General features: G+C 42.0%; 1 protein-coding gene across 1 annotated transcript in view; it reads left to right on the plus strand.

Moving 5' to 3' along the window:
- SERHL2 (serine hydrolase like 2) overlaps positions 1 to 17,461 on the plus strand; it is a gene marked incomplete at both ends in the record, with an annotated part of 881,593 nt that overhangs the window by 244,618 nt on the left and 619,514 nt on the right. The gene's annotated exons all lie outside the window — the stretch shown is intronic.

The following is a 17,461-nucleotide window of genomic DNA, read 5'->3' on the forward strand; positions in this document are numbered from 1 at the left end:
TCTCCCCCAAGGTGCAAGATTTTTGAAAACTTAACCTTTTTCCCCTACTTCAGTTATTCAAAACCAAGTTGAAGCCCTGGGCTAACCTTCCATTGACACTAATTGGCAGAATTAATCTAGTAAAAATGAAACTATTACCTCCCCTACTGTATGTCCTGCACCATTTCCCTACTTGGAGCCCAAAGAAGATATTCAAACAGCTCAACTCTCATGTCACCGGTTTCCTCTAGGGTTCCCAATCCCCCCCACCCCCGAGGTTTAGGCTCTCTTTGCTTCAGAGGCCTTGGACGAGGGGTGGTTTGGCTTGCCCTGACTTATTTTTGTACTGCATTGCTGCCCTTCTTACACATGCTCACAACTGGCTGGTGTTGGATACCTCCAACTCAGCGGTGGCCCTCGAGGCAGCCTTGGTGGGATCTTATGAAGCATTGAGAAATGCACTTTTTCGTGGGTTCAGTCCCCCTCACCCCATCACAACTTCCATGAAAACAGTAATTAGGGCATGGGCCTCCATAGCTCCATATTTAAAAGACGGTTCCAATCTACACCTCCCGAATACCCCCTATGGTTTAACCCAAATCAGAGTTTTTCTATACCTGACCCCTCGGTGTGGGGGTGTCCAGGGGCATTTGGTACCTATCTCAGATATGCCAGGGAAATATACTGCTGACCTTTGATCAAATCGAGTCCCATTTCTCATTGTCCAACTCATATTTTTTCCGGTTCTTGCAGCTCCATCATGCCTTTCAGGCACAGTTCGGGAGTTCCCCACCTAACGTTTATCAGGCAGACATAGAGACACTTCTTCGGGATAAAAATCTCCAAGAAACTGCTCTCGGTTATCTATGGAGCGCTGCAGCCGAGTGTACATGCGGGCCTGGAGGGACTCCGGGCCTTCTGGCTGGCGGAGGTGCCGGAATTGGACTCTGAGGACTGGGAGGATATTTGGGACTACTTTTACTCATCTGGTCTCCTCCAGAGACCGCTTAACCCAGTTTAAAATTCTACATAGATTCCATTTGACACCGACCAGATTACATAAGATATACTCGGCTGTACCAGAGACATGTTGGCAATGTCATTCAGTTGCACCCACTTACCTACACATGATATGGCACTGCCCCTCCCTTCAAGTGTATTGGTCGAGTATTGTAAGTTTTATCACCAAATTGACCACTATCCCTATACCACCTAAGATAGAGGTCTGCATCCTGGGGCTTGTAAATACGTTGGCTCATTCCACAGCGGTTCGTACCTCATTGGGTCTTCTCTTTTATGCGAGAAAACAAATTGTGCTTAAATGGAAAACTGATAGGGCCCTTACTCTTACTGTGTGGAAGTCGCTGGTATATTCTGTAATGCCATTATATAAAGAAACATATCTCAATAGGGGATGTCCTCAAAAATTAAAAAAGCCTGAAACGTTTGGTTGGAGTCAGGTGATACCATTACTGAGATGACCCTATAATTGCTCCTCCCTAGAATACCTGGTACATTATCCTATAACGGAGGGGGCAGCTAGCCACAAACCACCTTTATAGGACCTATATGGTATCCATGATATGTCGTGTATATTCTTTGTGGAGCACACAATCTTTCTCCTAAATGCAGCAAGTTTTGTTCTGTTTTGGGGTTCTGAGTTTTTTCCCTTGTTTTTATTATTATTTTTCCTTTTACTGTTGTTGTTTTTTTCTTTGAGCCAGGATATGTCCAATGCTCTGTTTCTGTATTGTTCTTGTTTTCCACTTATGAAAACAATAAAAAGAATTTATGAAAAAAAAGAAAAAACATCCACCTATATGTATCCTTAGTCACAGGAAATAGATCTCTCGAATGCTGTGATGTGGAAAGACAATAAGGACTCTCATGGTGAAGTACGTATAGGACATTGTTATATATATAACTATTAAACAATTTTCTATACCTACTTCACCATGAGAGTCCTTATTGTCTTTCCACATCGCGGCATTCGAGAGATCCATTTCCTGTGACTAAGGATACATATAGGTGGATGTTTGAAGGTGTATTGGAGCTGTATATTGGAAACTGAACATACTGGTCGTTACTGGCAAAGTAGTACCGTGTCTTTTACCACTTGTGATTCTCAACTCAAACTGACCCCCTGTAATAAGGGGGGTCTGTTTAATCCGGTAAGCATTTTTGTGCACACTGGGTGATCCTGTGTTTGATGGAGGTGCTGGATAATAAGAAGCGCTGCATTTGTTGCTATTAGAGACTCTACTAATCCACTATAATATTGGACTATATATATTGGATTGTCAGTATACATTGGACTGTCACCAATTTGTTCCTTGCTCACATGTTTGCATATTATATCCATTGCATTTTGCACTTTGGCTTTAATTTATAACTGATTTTGTATTTTGCATTTGCACTTTATTAATTTATATTTTGGTCGAGCGCGACTTTTTTTATAGCATTATATAAGTTTACTTACTTAACTCAAAACTTGGCCTTCTGGCTCTTTTGTGGTGGAGGGCCTCTGGTTGTCCGAACCTTGTAAAAAGACATCAAAAAATGGGAAATCAAATTTGTTGGATTCCAGAAGTTAAGTATTTAGAAACTTAAGAAGAACACACACAATGTTGAATTGAAGCCACCCCCATTTTGAATGTTGTGAACACCAGGACAAGATGAGGTTAACATGGCCAAAAACAACATAGTTACAAAAGACGCCATGTACACTTTAGGGAAACCAAACAAAAATTAGACAAGAGTGGCCTCAGGAAACCAACTAAAGACTAAAATGTCCAGTAATGCTCCCCACTACCAGATTCCAATAGGGAAAGTTAACCACTACCCTCTCCACACTGACTGTGTTGCCCAAAATAAACTCGCAATTAGTGGTTATTGTTAGAACATCTTAAAAAATCCTGGATGGACAACCTTACATTGACCCTGATGGGATATTCTCTATCCTTGACCTTGTCTAAGTGTGTTCCCGCTGTAGTCCTCAGAAGGAGTGCCACATCCCTGAATTGTAATCTAAACAATATAAATTCCCCTAGGGGTGGGACTTTTCAGGCACAATGTAACATTGATAACAAAAAATAGATATAAAATATTTGTTTATTACAAAATCATAAATACAATGATAAAGACAATAGTATATGGATAAAATAGTTTTAGCAAGCAAATTTCATATATGCAAATATTTGGACTCAACCATCCAATCCCGATATAGTATCCAACACGTTTCACATATAGTATCTAAGTGCCAATATTCATCTAGGAAAATCTTTATGAAATAAATGAGATGACATTGATTATAAAACATATGATACACTTACATGGTTGGTTTGCATATAGACAAACAAAGAGCTTGCTGCTTTAAAAACAGGGAAACGTTGAAAACCCACTTAGTGCTGTATATTAGAATATTGTAGAGTATATATGGATATATGTGTCCCAAATATAAAGAGAAGGAGAAGGGCTGATGGAAGATGCACCTCAAATACACTCAAGACAGCTGGAGTCCAGTAATGCTTAGCAAAACAGGGGAGAGCAAATCATGCAAAGCTGCAATGTAAAAAATATATAAAGTAAGCACACTAAAAAATATGTGCTGGATGTCCAAAAAGATTATAACCAGGTATATATAAAGATGTCATGGACTAGAAGAACAATACTATCTTAAAATGTTTTCCATACATATCCATGAAGTATAATCATGGGCATTTATGCGGATTAAAAGCCAATCCTGGGTAAAGAAGATATATATGGCATAATGACACCTGGTATCCATTATTGGGGTTTGAATCGGCTAAGTAAAAGATTAAATACTGAAATAATATATTAGATTAAAGGGAAAAAAATCCCATATGTTGAGCCCAAAGCAATTGTGCAAAAACTAGTCTTGAAAAAACAAAACAAAAGCCGAAAATGGTCCCCCAATGAACATACCTGGATAAAAGATGGACATCCAAAAAGCACTGCTGTAAAGCCTCCTTCTCCCAGCGGTGGATTTCACAAATGACCACCGCTAGGAGCTAGATATAATAGTGTCAGCACAGGTGGGGGTAATTGCATAATTGCTGGCCGCCTTTCGCCAGCTGAGGGCTCCCTGGGCGGTGCTTGCCGACCGAGCTTCCACACGTCCGGCACATCAGAACGTGTGTCATCGCGTATGGGGGCGTGACCGGCAATGCACGCCTCCTCCACCTCCTTGCCAATCTCCTCCTCGCCCATCGCTGAAGCTACATAAACCACAAAAGAGAAAATATACACCAAAAAATGCAGTCCTCCAAATTAGAAAAAAGACACAGAATACATTCACAGTCAAAGTACTTACAGTGGACCTGAGGGGGATTAGCCCCCTGCTGCTCATCATCACTCGTCTCTACAAAAAAGAACAGCACAAGTTAGACACAATTTTAGGACACAAATATCCAGCTACTTATCCACATGGTAGCAATATACTCGATGCCCCTACAATTTTTTAAACAAAGCTAGCAATGCATTAGGGAATGTCCACTGGACATTTACTTGGGGCAGGCAGTACATACAGGAGCAACGACATAAATGAGATTCATTGGGCTTGTTTAGAAACAGGAGGTCAATGTCCATTCATCCCCCCCCCCCCCCCATACCCACCCCTCACACTAAATAATCTAGTGGCTCACACTTTCAGTTCACTATGCAGTCACATTAGTCGTAGCTCCACAAAGCTGATCTGAAAGCAGGTTATTCAGAACAGTTTTTAAACATTTCCCAGTGAGCTGTGTTTTGTGCCCAGCTAGCAAATTCTGCCTGGCCAAATCACACCACATTTTACAATACAATACAATTCAGAGTAGTTCAAAACATTGCTGGTACACCTCCCCTCAAATAGTTGACTGTTACCATGTTGCTCCCAGACTGTTCAGACAGAAGTGCTTTGAACCAAAGGAGCCAAATTTAAAAAAATAACAAAAAAATAAAACATTATTTAGGCTCTACAATACCCCCAAAGTGATTTCAAATTAACATCTCTAAAATTAAAATGCTTCTGCTTAACATCAATATTTCGGAGCCGCTCCAATGGCTCACTCCCTGAGGCCACATATTGCAGGGTTGCCGTCCTACTCCCTTTCTTTACCAAGCAGACCACTGCTTGGCACCCACAGGCTTTGTCTTGAACAAGAAGACAGAGGATATAATTTAATAAATTCTAAAGGAAGTTCAAAAGGCTGTGAACACACATCCACATCTTTTGGCATATTAATTCCACATATGTACTTACCAGAGATTCCCAGCACGGCCTTCTTCAGCGCTCTTGGGTTTCGCTTTTTTACATAATTCCAAGAGCGCTGAAGATCAAACACAGATGTGCGAAGGCGGAATCTCTGTCCCAGCTTTGTCTTCAGGTGCCTCATAATGGTCTGCTTGGTAAAATTCTTGCATGGGCCATCGTAACGCCGGAGGAGGAGGGTCTGTGGAAACAGCAATTTATATGTTTTACTAACATTACCAAAATTTGTGTTATCAAAACTCCGAACATACAGTGGGTACGGAAAGTATTCAGACCCCCTTAAATTTTTCACTCTTTGTTATATTGCAGCCATTTGCTAAAATCATTTAAGTTCATTCTTCTTCCTCATGAATGTACACATAGCACCCCATACTGACAGAAAAACACAGAATTGTTCACATTGTTGCAGATTTATTAAAAAAGAAAAACTGAAATATCACATGGTCCTAAGTATTCAGACCCTTTGCTCAGTATTTAGTAGAAGCCCCCTTTTGATCTAATACAGCCAGGAGTCTTTTTGGGAAAGATGCAACAAGTCTTTCACACCTGGATTTGGGGATCCTCTGCCATTCCTCCTTGCAGATCCTCTCCAGTTCTGTCAGGTTGGATGGTAAACGTTGGTGGACAGCCATTTTTAGGTCTATCCAGAGATGCTCAATTGGGTTTAAGTCAGGGCTCTGGCTCGGCCATTCAAGAACAGTCACGGAGTTGTTGTGAAGCCACTCCTTCGTTATTTTAGCTGTGTGCTTAGGGTCATTGTCTTGTTGGAAGGTAAACCTTCGGCCCAGTCTGAGGTCCAGAGCACTCTGGAGAAGGTTTTTGTCCAGGATATCCCTGTACTTGGCCGCATTCATCTTTCCCTCGATTGCAACCAGTCGTCCTGTCCCTGCAGCTGAAAAACACCCCCACAGCATGATGCTGCCACCACCATGCTTCACTGTTGGGACTGTATTGGACAGGTGATGAGCAGTGCCTGGTTTTCTCCACACATACCGCTTAGAATTAAGGCCAAAAAGTTCTATTTTGGTCTCATCAGACCAGAGAATCTTATTTCTCACCATCTTGGAGTCCTTCAGGTGTTTTTTAGCAAACTCCATGTGGGCTTTCATGTGTCTTACACTGAGGAGAGGCTTCCGTCGGGCCACTCTGCCATAAAGCCCCGACTGGTGGAGGGCTGTAGTGATGGTTGACTTTCTACAACTTTCTCCCATCTCCTGACTGCATCTCTGGAGCTCAGCCACAGTGATCTTTGGGTTCTTCTTTACCTCTCTCACCAAGGCTCTTCTCCCCCGATAGCTCAGTTTGGCCAGACGGCCAGCTCTAGGAAGGGTTCTGGTCGTCCCAAACATCTTCCATTTGAGGATTATGGAGGCCACTGTGCTCTTAGGAACCTTAAGTGCAGTAGAAATCTTTTTGTAACCTTGGCCAGATCTGAGCCTTGCCACAATTCTGTCTCTGAGCTCTTCAGGCAGTTCCTTTGACCCCATGATTCTCATTTGCTCTGACATGCATTGTTATCTGGAAGGTCTTATATAGACAGGTGTGTGGCTTTCCTAATCAAGTCCAATCAGTATAATCAAACACAGCTGGACTCAAATGAAGGTGTAGAACCATCTCAAGGATGATCAGAAGAAATGGAAAGCACCTGAGTTAAATATATGAGTGTCACAGCAAAGGGTCTGAATACTTAGGACCATGTGATATTTCAGTTTTTCTTTTTTAATAAATCTGCAACAATGTCCACAATTCTGTGTTTTTCTGTCAGTATGGGGTTCTATGTTTACATTCATGAGGAAGAAGAATGAACTTAAATGATTTTAGCAAATGGCTGCAATATAACAAAGAGTGAAAAATTTAAGGGGGTCTGAATACTTTCCGTACCCACTGTACATAAGAAACATTTAGAGATTTGTGACAAATGTTTACCGTTTCTGGTGATAACCATACATCTATGCCTTATGTCATCATACAGTGGTGATGACCTCAACATGGGGATTGCATTGGGGGAAAGGGGGCCCTAAACACCCACCTCAAAGTATCTTATCCCTATGTTGAGGCTTTTCCACATAACCCTGAGCAGTGTTTGGGGGTGGGGGGGAGGCTGTGGGCAGGGGGCTTTTCTGGATCGATTAGTGGGGGTAGGGGGTTTGAGAAATGCATTTTGTTTTTTTTGTTTTTTTATTGTCATGATAAAGCCACTCTTTCCAATGTACGTAGTCTTTACCTATGCGTTTAACACAGTCTTAATCAATTGGCATAGGCTACTAATGTCACTTTAATGGGTTTGTTGTGGTTGGCACCGCATCCCTTTACAAACATACACATATTAATTACACAGGTTCTTTGGCTAATTAAAGTATTAATGAAACTCACTCGATGCAAGGTCTGCAATACATTTGCCTCTGAGCAGGTGGAATTGATATGTTTGGAAGGGGTGAGGTGACCACCTTAGGATTGGCTCTCCTGGGAGGCGGAGCTTATGGACATGTGTCCAGCATGATTGGTAGTGATCAGAAACTTGCAGTATATATCTATTTCTATTTATTTATTTATATAATATTTAATTTATATTCTTTTATTATTTATATATATATATTTAGCGATTTAGCTATTTTTATTTCTTATATATTTTTCTAATTCTATATTTTATTATATACAGTCAGGTCCATAAATATTGGGACATCGACACAATTCTAATCTTTTTGGCTCTATACACCACCACAATGGATTTGAAATGAAACAAACAAGATGTGCTTTAACTGCAAACTTTCAGCTTTAATTTGAGGGTATTTACTTCCAACGGTGTAGGAATTACAACAGTTTGTATATGTGCCTCCCACTTTTTAACCACTTGCCAACCGCCGCAGACTATTAACTGCGGCAGTCAGCCCCCTACAGGCAAACTGACGTAGGTCTACGTCACTCGTTCCCGCCGCTCTGGGGCACGCTCCCACGCGCCCCCGGCCCTGCTGATGTTCTGATTGGGTTCAGAACCAATCAGTCATCAGGTCCAGGCCAATGATTTTTGGCCTGGACCTGTTGATCGGTCCTGCCCAATCAGATACTGATCTGTGCCTGTGTAATGTAAACACAGGCACAGAAAAGACCCGCTCTATCATCCCCAAATCCTTTTTGGATTCATCGAGAGGAGACAGCAGTTCTGAACTGTGAGTACTGCACAAGCACACCCACGCATGTTAGATAGGCACATTTAACCCCCAATCCCCCCCCCCAGTTAACCCTACACCCCCTGTCACAACACACACTGTATAATGTATATAGCATTTTCCTATATACCTGTATAAGTGTGACTTGTGACCAGGTTTAGCGCTTGCGGCACTTCCTTTTATACTTAGGATACCCGCCACCCCCCAATAAAGATTTAACCCCCTGATCCCCCCCCTGATCACCCCCAGTTAACCCCTTCCCCCCTGTCACATTGCACACTAATATACAGGTAATATAGTGTTTTACTGTATTTTGTATTAGTGTGATTGAGACTTGAGGCAGCGCTAGCGAGTTCGTTTCTGTCCCAAGGAGGTTTAGGGTCTCCGCCACCCCCCAATAAAGATTTAACCCCCTGATCCCCCCCTGATCACCCCCAGTTAACCCCTTCATTGCCCTGTCACAGTGTCACTTTTATAGTGTACAGTTTTTTTTTATGATCACTATTATTAGTAACACAGGTGACATTAGTTAGTGTTAGTGTCAGATCCCCGGCGTATAGTTAGAAATAACCCCTTAATTACCACATACACACACACACACACACACACACACTTCCATTACTAGTATAGTGTTTGAACAGATCAATATCTGATCTCATCAGAACTATACTAGCGTCCCCATAGTTTAGGGTTCCCAAAACGCGGTGTTTGCACGATCAGCACTGATTCCTGCCAGCACCTGCATTTAACCCCTCCGCTCAGCCCATCCCACCCAGGCAAGTGTAGTAATCAATAGATTACTGTCACTTACAAAAAAACACAACACACAAAACCGCTGTGTTTTCAGAGTCAGGCCTGATCCATGCTAGCATTAGCAGTTTTTTTTGGTAGCGGTTGAAATAGTCCTTGACAACCAGATGCTTAGTCACACTACTGTACCGGTAAATTTAGTTAATAAAATGACCACACGGTGGTACAGTAGTGCAGAGGCTTACAGTATACTGACCATGTCAGATGATAGCGAAGAGAAGCCCCACTGGCAGAATCAGGGTCAGTATATGAACCTGAAGAGAGCAGCGGCTCCCTGACAGATGACAGATGGGTCCCTGTTAGAACCAGGCGTACCCAACCCCATTCTGGAGTTGCTGAGGTACAGAGATTGCAGCTTGCTTGTATGGAACAGAGTGTCGGTACTAGTGCCGCTCATCCTTCTGGTGGCCTGGCAAGCGCCAGCGGCCTAGTACACCCTGGACCTAGTACAACCAGCACTGCAGTAACACTTGGTGACGTGGCAAGTCCCATAACTGCAGTTGAAGCTGGTGCGGTGGCTAGCACAAGTAGTGGCCCGCAGCCACCGCGTATTCGAGGACAGGCCCGTAGAGACCATAGTGCCCTCTCTGATGCGCTGGCATATCCCAATTGGCAACCCACTGATACTACAGCGCCCGTACTTCCCCCATTCACTGCCCAACCTGGAATCCATGTGGAAATAGCCATATTTACGCCCCTGAATTTTTATGAGCTGTTCTTCATGGAAGATCTTTTCAGATCTATTGTGGATCAATCAAATTTATATGCACAACAATTCATCGCCGCCGACCCAAATTCGCCCCTTGCCAGACCATTCGGCTGGAAACCTATAACAGTTCCCGATTTTAAAATCTTTCTGGGCCTTTTCCTTAACATGGTCATAACCAAAAAGAGTAAATTGCGGCTATATTGGTCCACTAGCCCAATTCACCATGTGCGCATGTACTCTGCCTCCATGTCCAGGGCGAGATTCAAGCAAATTCTGCGATTTATGCATTTCAACGAAAATGAAATCTGTCATCCTTGGGGAGACCCTGAATATGATTGGCTCCACAAAATTTGGCCCCTCGTAGACCACTTCAATCAGCGGTTTGCAGCCTTGTTTAACCCCCGAACAAGTTGTCTGCGCTGGCGAGTCCCTGATTAAGTTTACTGGCCGCCTTGCTATTAAACCGTATCTCCCCAGCAAGCGTGCCAGATACGGGGTCAAACTGTACAAGCTGTGTGACTGGGCCACAGGCTATACAGTTCATTTCCGAGTCTACGAGGGAAAAGATTGCTCTGTGGAGCCCCCCAACTGCCCAGACTACATAGGGAGCAGCGGCAAGATAGTTTGGGACTTGGTGTCACCTTTATCCGGAAAGGGGTACCATTTTATTTAGTCACCTTCTCGAATTACAAATTGGCACATGTGGCACCGTGCGACCTAATCGCCGGGGCTTCCTCCAACGGCTTGTAGATTCCCGTCTTAGTCGGGGGGAGATAGCCTGCTTTGAAAACTGACAAAATGCTTGCAGTGAAGTGGAGGGAATGTTTTTGTTCTGTCCTCCCTTCACGCAGACACGACGATCCAAATTATTATGGCAACTGGTGTTATGGAGAAACCCCTCTGTGTCCACGAATACAACCTTAATATGGGAGGGGTGGACCTTAACGACCAGCTTTTGGCGCCGTATTTAGTTACCCGTAAAGCCAGACGCTGGTACAAAAAAGTGTCTGTTTATTTATTCCAATTTGCTATGCTAAACGCCTTTGTCCTATACAGGGCATCAGGACAAACTGGATCCTTCCGAGAATTCCAGGAAGAGAGATCATCAATGCCTACCTGTACCCAGGAGGTGTTCCTGCCCAACTTTCCCTTCCAGATACAGTGAGTCGGCTGCATGAGAGACATTTTTCACATGTCCTCCCGAGTACCCCTACCCAAAGATACCCCCAAAGAAGTTGTGTCTGTAGCAGGCACGGATTTAGGCGTGACACCCGTTATTATTGTCCCACCTGTCGTGACCAACCTGGTCTCTACATCGGGGAATGTTTCGAGTGCTACCACACACTAGTAGAGTTTTAGTGTAGGGTACAGCACGACATAGTATAGGGCACACAAACACAGGGTCTTGAAAGATGTTTGATGGCTATCGACATTTTGATAGACCCTAATCTGGAAAAAATACAAAAAAAAATATAAAATAAAAAAGCCAAAAACAGTTGTCGTCTCAGTTATTTTTATGTTCTTCTACTCTTCCTACTGTACTTTTACTGTACTTTGTTTTTCATTCTTTTGTTAACCTGTTTCTCTTGCAGGTACTCGTCGGCTGCCACAATGATTTTCTATATTCTGACACAAACAGCGTTTGCGCTCAGCATATATGGATACCTCTGATGGCAGCGCTGTTATAGGTTGATTTCACCACTGCAGTTAAAATACTTTTAGGTATACGTGGAATATTGTCATGTATACCCGCCATTAAATAAGTTGGTTTGGATGTTTGGGCGGTTAATGGTGTGTATACTACACAATTTTCCTGTGGTGATTTCTGTTAGGTTCTCTTTTTTTCGTTCAGCCCACGGGCTGCATGAAAAAAAAAAAAAACCTACACTATATGCCAAACAATGACCAGTAATGTACGATTTTGAGTGGTTATACCAGGATGATGCCTGCAGATGTAGGCATCATCTTGGTATTATTTTTTACAGCCAGGGGTCGGCTTACATGTAAAAGCAATCCTAGCAGATAATTGGCCGCTAGACTGCTTTTACAAGCAGTGGGAGGGGACTGTCCCCCCCTCCCGCCGCCTTTCGCGTTTTTTCTTGGGCTCTCCTGTCCCACCGGTTAACCCGAGAGTGCAGTCGGTGGTTCAATTATCTAACCATAGAGCTGATTGGAGACAAGAATGGCTCCAATCATCTCTATGGCCTAAGATACTTGAAGCTACAAGCATTTCATGACTTCTGTTTCGCCAGAAATAAACATCGCCATTGGGAAATTGGGAAAGCATTTTATCACACCAATTTTGGTGTGGTCAGATGCATTAAGGTCAGAGGAGAGATCTAGAGTCTAAAAGACCCCAATTTTTTTAAAAAAAGAGTACCTGTCACTACAGATTGCTATCATAGGGGATATTTAAATTCACTGTGATAACAATAAAAATGATAAAAAATAAAGGAAAGGTGTCAAAATAACATAAAAAAGCAGAATAAAAAAAAAGAACAATCCAGCCCCCCCCCCCGTGCTTGTGCGCAAAGGCGCACGCAAGCGTTGGTCTAATGTCATATGTAAATCGCAATTGCAGCATGCATGTGAGGTATCGCTGCGAACGCCAGATCGAGGGCAGTAATTCTTGCAGTAGACCTCTTCTGGAAGTCTAAAGTGGTAACCTGTAAAGACTTTTAAAGGCTTTTTAAAAAGTATGTAGTTGTTGCCGCTGCACAGGCGTGCGCAATTTTTAAAGCATGTCATGTTTGGTATCTATGTACTCGGCATAAGATCATCTTTTAAATTTTACCAAATAATTTGGAATTATTTAGTGTATTTGTGCATTAAATTAAAAAAAAAATGTATCTTTTTCGCAGAAATTGCGTTTGGAAAATACCGTGTGACAAAAAAAATTGCAACATCCACCATTTTGTTCTGTAGGGCCTCTGCTTTAAATAAATATATAATGTTTGTGGGTTCAAATGAATTTTCTAGGAAAAAAAAATATTTTTTCATGTAAACAAAAAGTCCCAGATAAGGCTTGGTTTTCAAGTGGTTAGAAGAGTGGGTGATGTGTGGCTAAGATTGAGCATAAAATGCCGGGACAGTTCAAACACCCCCCAAATGACCCCTTTTTGAAAAGTAGACACCCAAAGCTATTTGCTGAGAGGCATATTGAGTCCATGGAGTATTTTATATTTTGCCCTAAGTTTCGGGAAGGTGACAATTCGTTTTTTGTTTTTTTTGTTTTTTTTACACAAAGTTGTCACTAAATGATATATTGCTCACGCATGCCATCGGTATATGTGAAATGACACCCCAAAATACATTCTGCTGCTTCTCCTGAGTACAGGGATACCACTTGTGAGACTTTTTGGGAGTCTAGCTGTGTATGGGACCCCGAAAACCAATCAGGTTTTCTAATGGCCTAAATTGTGCATTTTACTTCCGCACTAAAACCCCCCCAAATGACCCCATTTTGCAAAGTAGACACTCCCAAGCTATTAGCTGAGAGACATGGTTAGTCCATGAAATAGTTTATATTTTGCCACAAAGTTCGGGAAATTATTATTTTTTTTGTTTTTTTACACAAAGTTGTCACTAAATAATATATTGCTCACACATGCCATGGGTATATGTGGGATGACACTCCAAAATACATTCTGCTGCTTCTCCTGAGTACAGGGATACCCCACGTGTGAGACTTTTTGGCAGTCTGGCCGCGTACAGGACCCTGAAAACCAATCCCCATCTTCAGGCTTTCTAATGGCGTAAATTGTTGATTTCACTCCTTACTACCTATCACAGTTTTAAAGGACATGAAATGCCAAGATAGCACAATCCCCCCCCCCAAATGACCCTATTTTGCAAAGTAGACACTCCAAGCTATTTGCTGAGAGGCATGGTGAGTATTTTGCAGCTCTCATTTATTTTGGAAAATTAAGAAAAAACAGGAAAATGCATTTTTTTTACTCTTTTTTCAATTTCAAAAGCTTTGTAACAAAAAGTGAGATCTGCAAAACACTCAACGTGCCTCTCTGCAAATAGCTTAGGGTGTCTACTTTCCGAAAAGGGGTCATTGGGGGGGGGGGGGGGGGGGTTCTGCTGTCTTGGCATTTCATGGCCTCCGAAACTGTGATAAGTAGTCAGGAGTGAAATCAACAATTTACGCCCTTGGAAAGCCTGAAAGTGGTGATTGGTTTTCGGGGTCCTGTACTCAGCTAGACTGCAAAAAAGTCTCACACATGGGGTATCCCCATACTCAAGAGAAGCAGCAGAATGTATTTTGGGGTGTCATTTCACATATACCCATGGCATGTGTGAGCAATATATCATTTGGTGACAACTTTGTGTAAAAAAAAAAAATAATAATTTTCCCGGAACTTGTGGCAAAATATTTCATGGACTCACCATGCCTCTCAGCAAATAGCTTGGAGTGTCTACTTTTCAAAATGGGGTTATTTGGGGGGGCGTCTGTGCTATCTTGAAACTTTAGGGCCTCCGAAACTCTGACAGGTAGTGCAGAGGTGAAATGCACAATTTACACCATTAGTGGTGATTGGTTTTCGGGGTCCCGTACACAGCTAGGCTCCCAAAAAGTCTCACACATGTGGTATCCCTGTACTCAGGAGAAGCAGCAGTGTGTATTTTGGGGTGTCATTCCACATATACCCATGGCATGTGTGAGTAATTTATCTTTTAGTGACAACTTTGTGTTAAAAAAAAAAATGTAATTTTCCAGAAACTTGTGGCAAAATATAAAATATTCCATGGACTCGCCATGCCTCTCAGCAAATAGCTTGGAGTGTCTACTTTTCAAAATGGGGACATTTGGGGGGGGGGGGGGGGTTGTGCTATCTTGAAATTTCAGGGCCTCCGAAACTGTGATGGATAGTGATGAGTAAAATCAAAAATGTATGCCCTTGGAAAGCCTGAGAGTGGTGATTGGTTTTCGGGGTCCTGTATTCGGCTAGACATCAAAAGAGTCTCACACATGGGGTATCCCCGTACTCAGGAGAAGCAGCAGAATGTATTTTGGGGTGTCATTTCACATATACCCATTGTGTGAAAAATGTATCTTAGTGACAACTTTGTGTTAAAAACATAATTTAAAAAAACAAATGTAATTTTTCCAAAACTTGTGGCAAAATATAAAATATTCCATAGACTCACCATGTGTCTCAGCAAACAGCTTGGGGTGTTTACTTTCCAAATTGAGGTAATTTGGGGGGGGGGGGTTTGTGGTATCTTGACATTTCAGGGCCTCCTAAACCGTGATAGGTAGTGAGAAAATGCAATGAAAAATGTACGCCCTTTGAATTTCTGAAGGTGGTGATTGGTGTTTGGGGTCCCGTACACAGCTAGCCTCCCAATGGCATGTGTGAGCAATATATTATTTCAATGACAACTTTGTGTAAAAAAAAAAATGTAATTTTCCAGAAACTTGTGGCAAAATATAAAATATTCCATGGACTCAATGAGCTCAACATGCCTCTCAGGACATTCCTTAGGATGTCTACTTTCCAAAAAGTGGTAATTTGGGGGGGGGGGGGGGGGGTTGTACTGCCCTGTCATTTTTGCACTTCGTGAAATGAGATAGGCAGTCAGAGAGTAAAAGCTGCATAAATTCCAGTATTTACACCATAGTTTTTAGACGCTATAACTTTTGTGCAAACCAATAAAAGTACGCTAATTGAGATTTTTTTTTGTCAAAGACATGTAGCTAAATTCATTTTGGCCAAAATATATGACATAAATTGAGTATATTGGATATTTTTTAAAAGACACAGTTGAAAATGTCATTTTTTCTCAAAACTTTCGCTCTTTTTTATTTAATATCGCAAAAAATAAAAAGCTCGGAGGTGATCAAATACCTCCAAAATAAAGCTCTGTTTGTGGGAAAAAAGGACGTAAATTTTGTTTGGGTACAGCATTGCATGACGGCGCAATTGTCAGTTAAAGTGAAAAAAGGGGCCTGGTCTTTGAGCAGCCAAATCCTTCGGGGCTTAAGTGGTTAAGGGACCAAAAGTAATGGGTCAGTTGGCTGCTCACCTGTTCCATGGCCAGGTGTGTGTTATCCGCTCATTATCCCATTTACAAGGAGCAGATAAAAGGTCCAGAGTTAATTTCAAGTGTGCTATTTGCATTTGGAATCTGTTGCTGTCAACTCTCAATATGAGATCCAAAGAGCTGTCACTATCACTGAAGCAAGCCATCATTAGGCTGAAAAAAAACAAAACAAACCCATCAGAGAGATAGCAAAAACAATAGGTGTGGCCAAATCAACTGTTTGGAACATCTTTAAAAAGAAAGAACGCATCGGTGAGCTCAGCAACACCAAAAGACCCGAAAGACCACGGAAAACAACTGTGGTGGATGACCGAAGAATTCTTTCCCTGGTGAAGAAAACACCCTTCACAACAGTTGGCCAGATCAAGAACACTCTCCAGGAGGTAGGTTTATGTAAGTCAAAGTCAACAATCAAGAGAAGACTTCACCAGAGTGAATACAGAGGGTTCACCACAAGATGTAAACCATTGGTGAGTCTCAAAAAAAGGAAAGCCAGATTAGAGTTTGCCAAAGAACATCTAAAAAAGCCTTCACAGTTCTGGAACAACATCCTATGGACAGATGAGACCAAGATCAACTTGTGATGGGAAGAAAAGAGTATGGAGAAGGAAAGGAACTGCTCATGATCCAAAGCATACCACCTAATCAGTGAAGCATGGTGATGGTAGTGTCATGGCGTGGGCATGCATTGCTGCCAATGGAACTGGTTTATTGATGATGTGACTGCTGAGAAAAGCAGCAGGAAGAATTCTGAATTGTTTCGGGCTATATTATCTGCTCATATTCAGCCAAATGCTTCAGAACTCATTGGACGGCGCTTCACAATGCAGATGGACAATGACCAGAAGCATACTGTGAAGGCAACCAAAGAGTTTTTTAAGGGAAAGAAGTGGAATGTTATGCAATGGCCAAGTCAATCACCTGACCTGAATCCGATTGAGCCTGCATTTCACTTGCTGAAGACAAAACTGAAGGGAAAATGCACCAAAACAAGCAGGAACTGAAGATAGTTGAAGTAGAGGCCTGGCAGAGCATCACCAGAGATGAAACCCAGCGTCTGGTGATGTCTATGCTTTCCAGACTTCAGGCTGTAATTGACTGCAAAGGATTTGCAATCAAGTATTAAAAAGTGAAAGTTTGATTTATGATGGTTAATCTGTCCTATTACTTTTGGTCCCTTAAAAAGTAGGAGGCACATATACAAACTGTTGTAATTCCTACACCGTTTACCTGATTTGGATGTAAATACCCTCAAATTATAGCTGAAAGTCTGCAGTTAAAGCACATCTTGTTTGCTTCAATTTAAATCCATTGTGGTGGTGTATAGAGCCAAAAAGATTAGAATTGTGTCGATGTCCCAATATTTATGGACCTGACTGTATCTATATATTTATAGATCTCTCTCTCTCTCTCTCTCTCTCTATATATATATATATATATATATATATATATATATATATATATATACAG

This window comes from Pelophylax lessonae (genome assembly GCF_965119305.1).
Source record: "Pelophylax lessonae genome assembly, chromosome: 8".
NCBI lineage: Eukaryota > Metazoa > Chordata > Amphibia > Anura > Ranidae > Pelophylax > Pelophylax lessonae.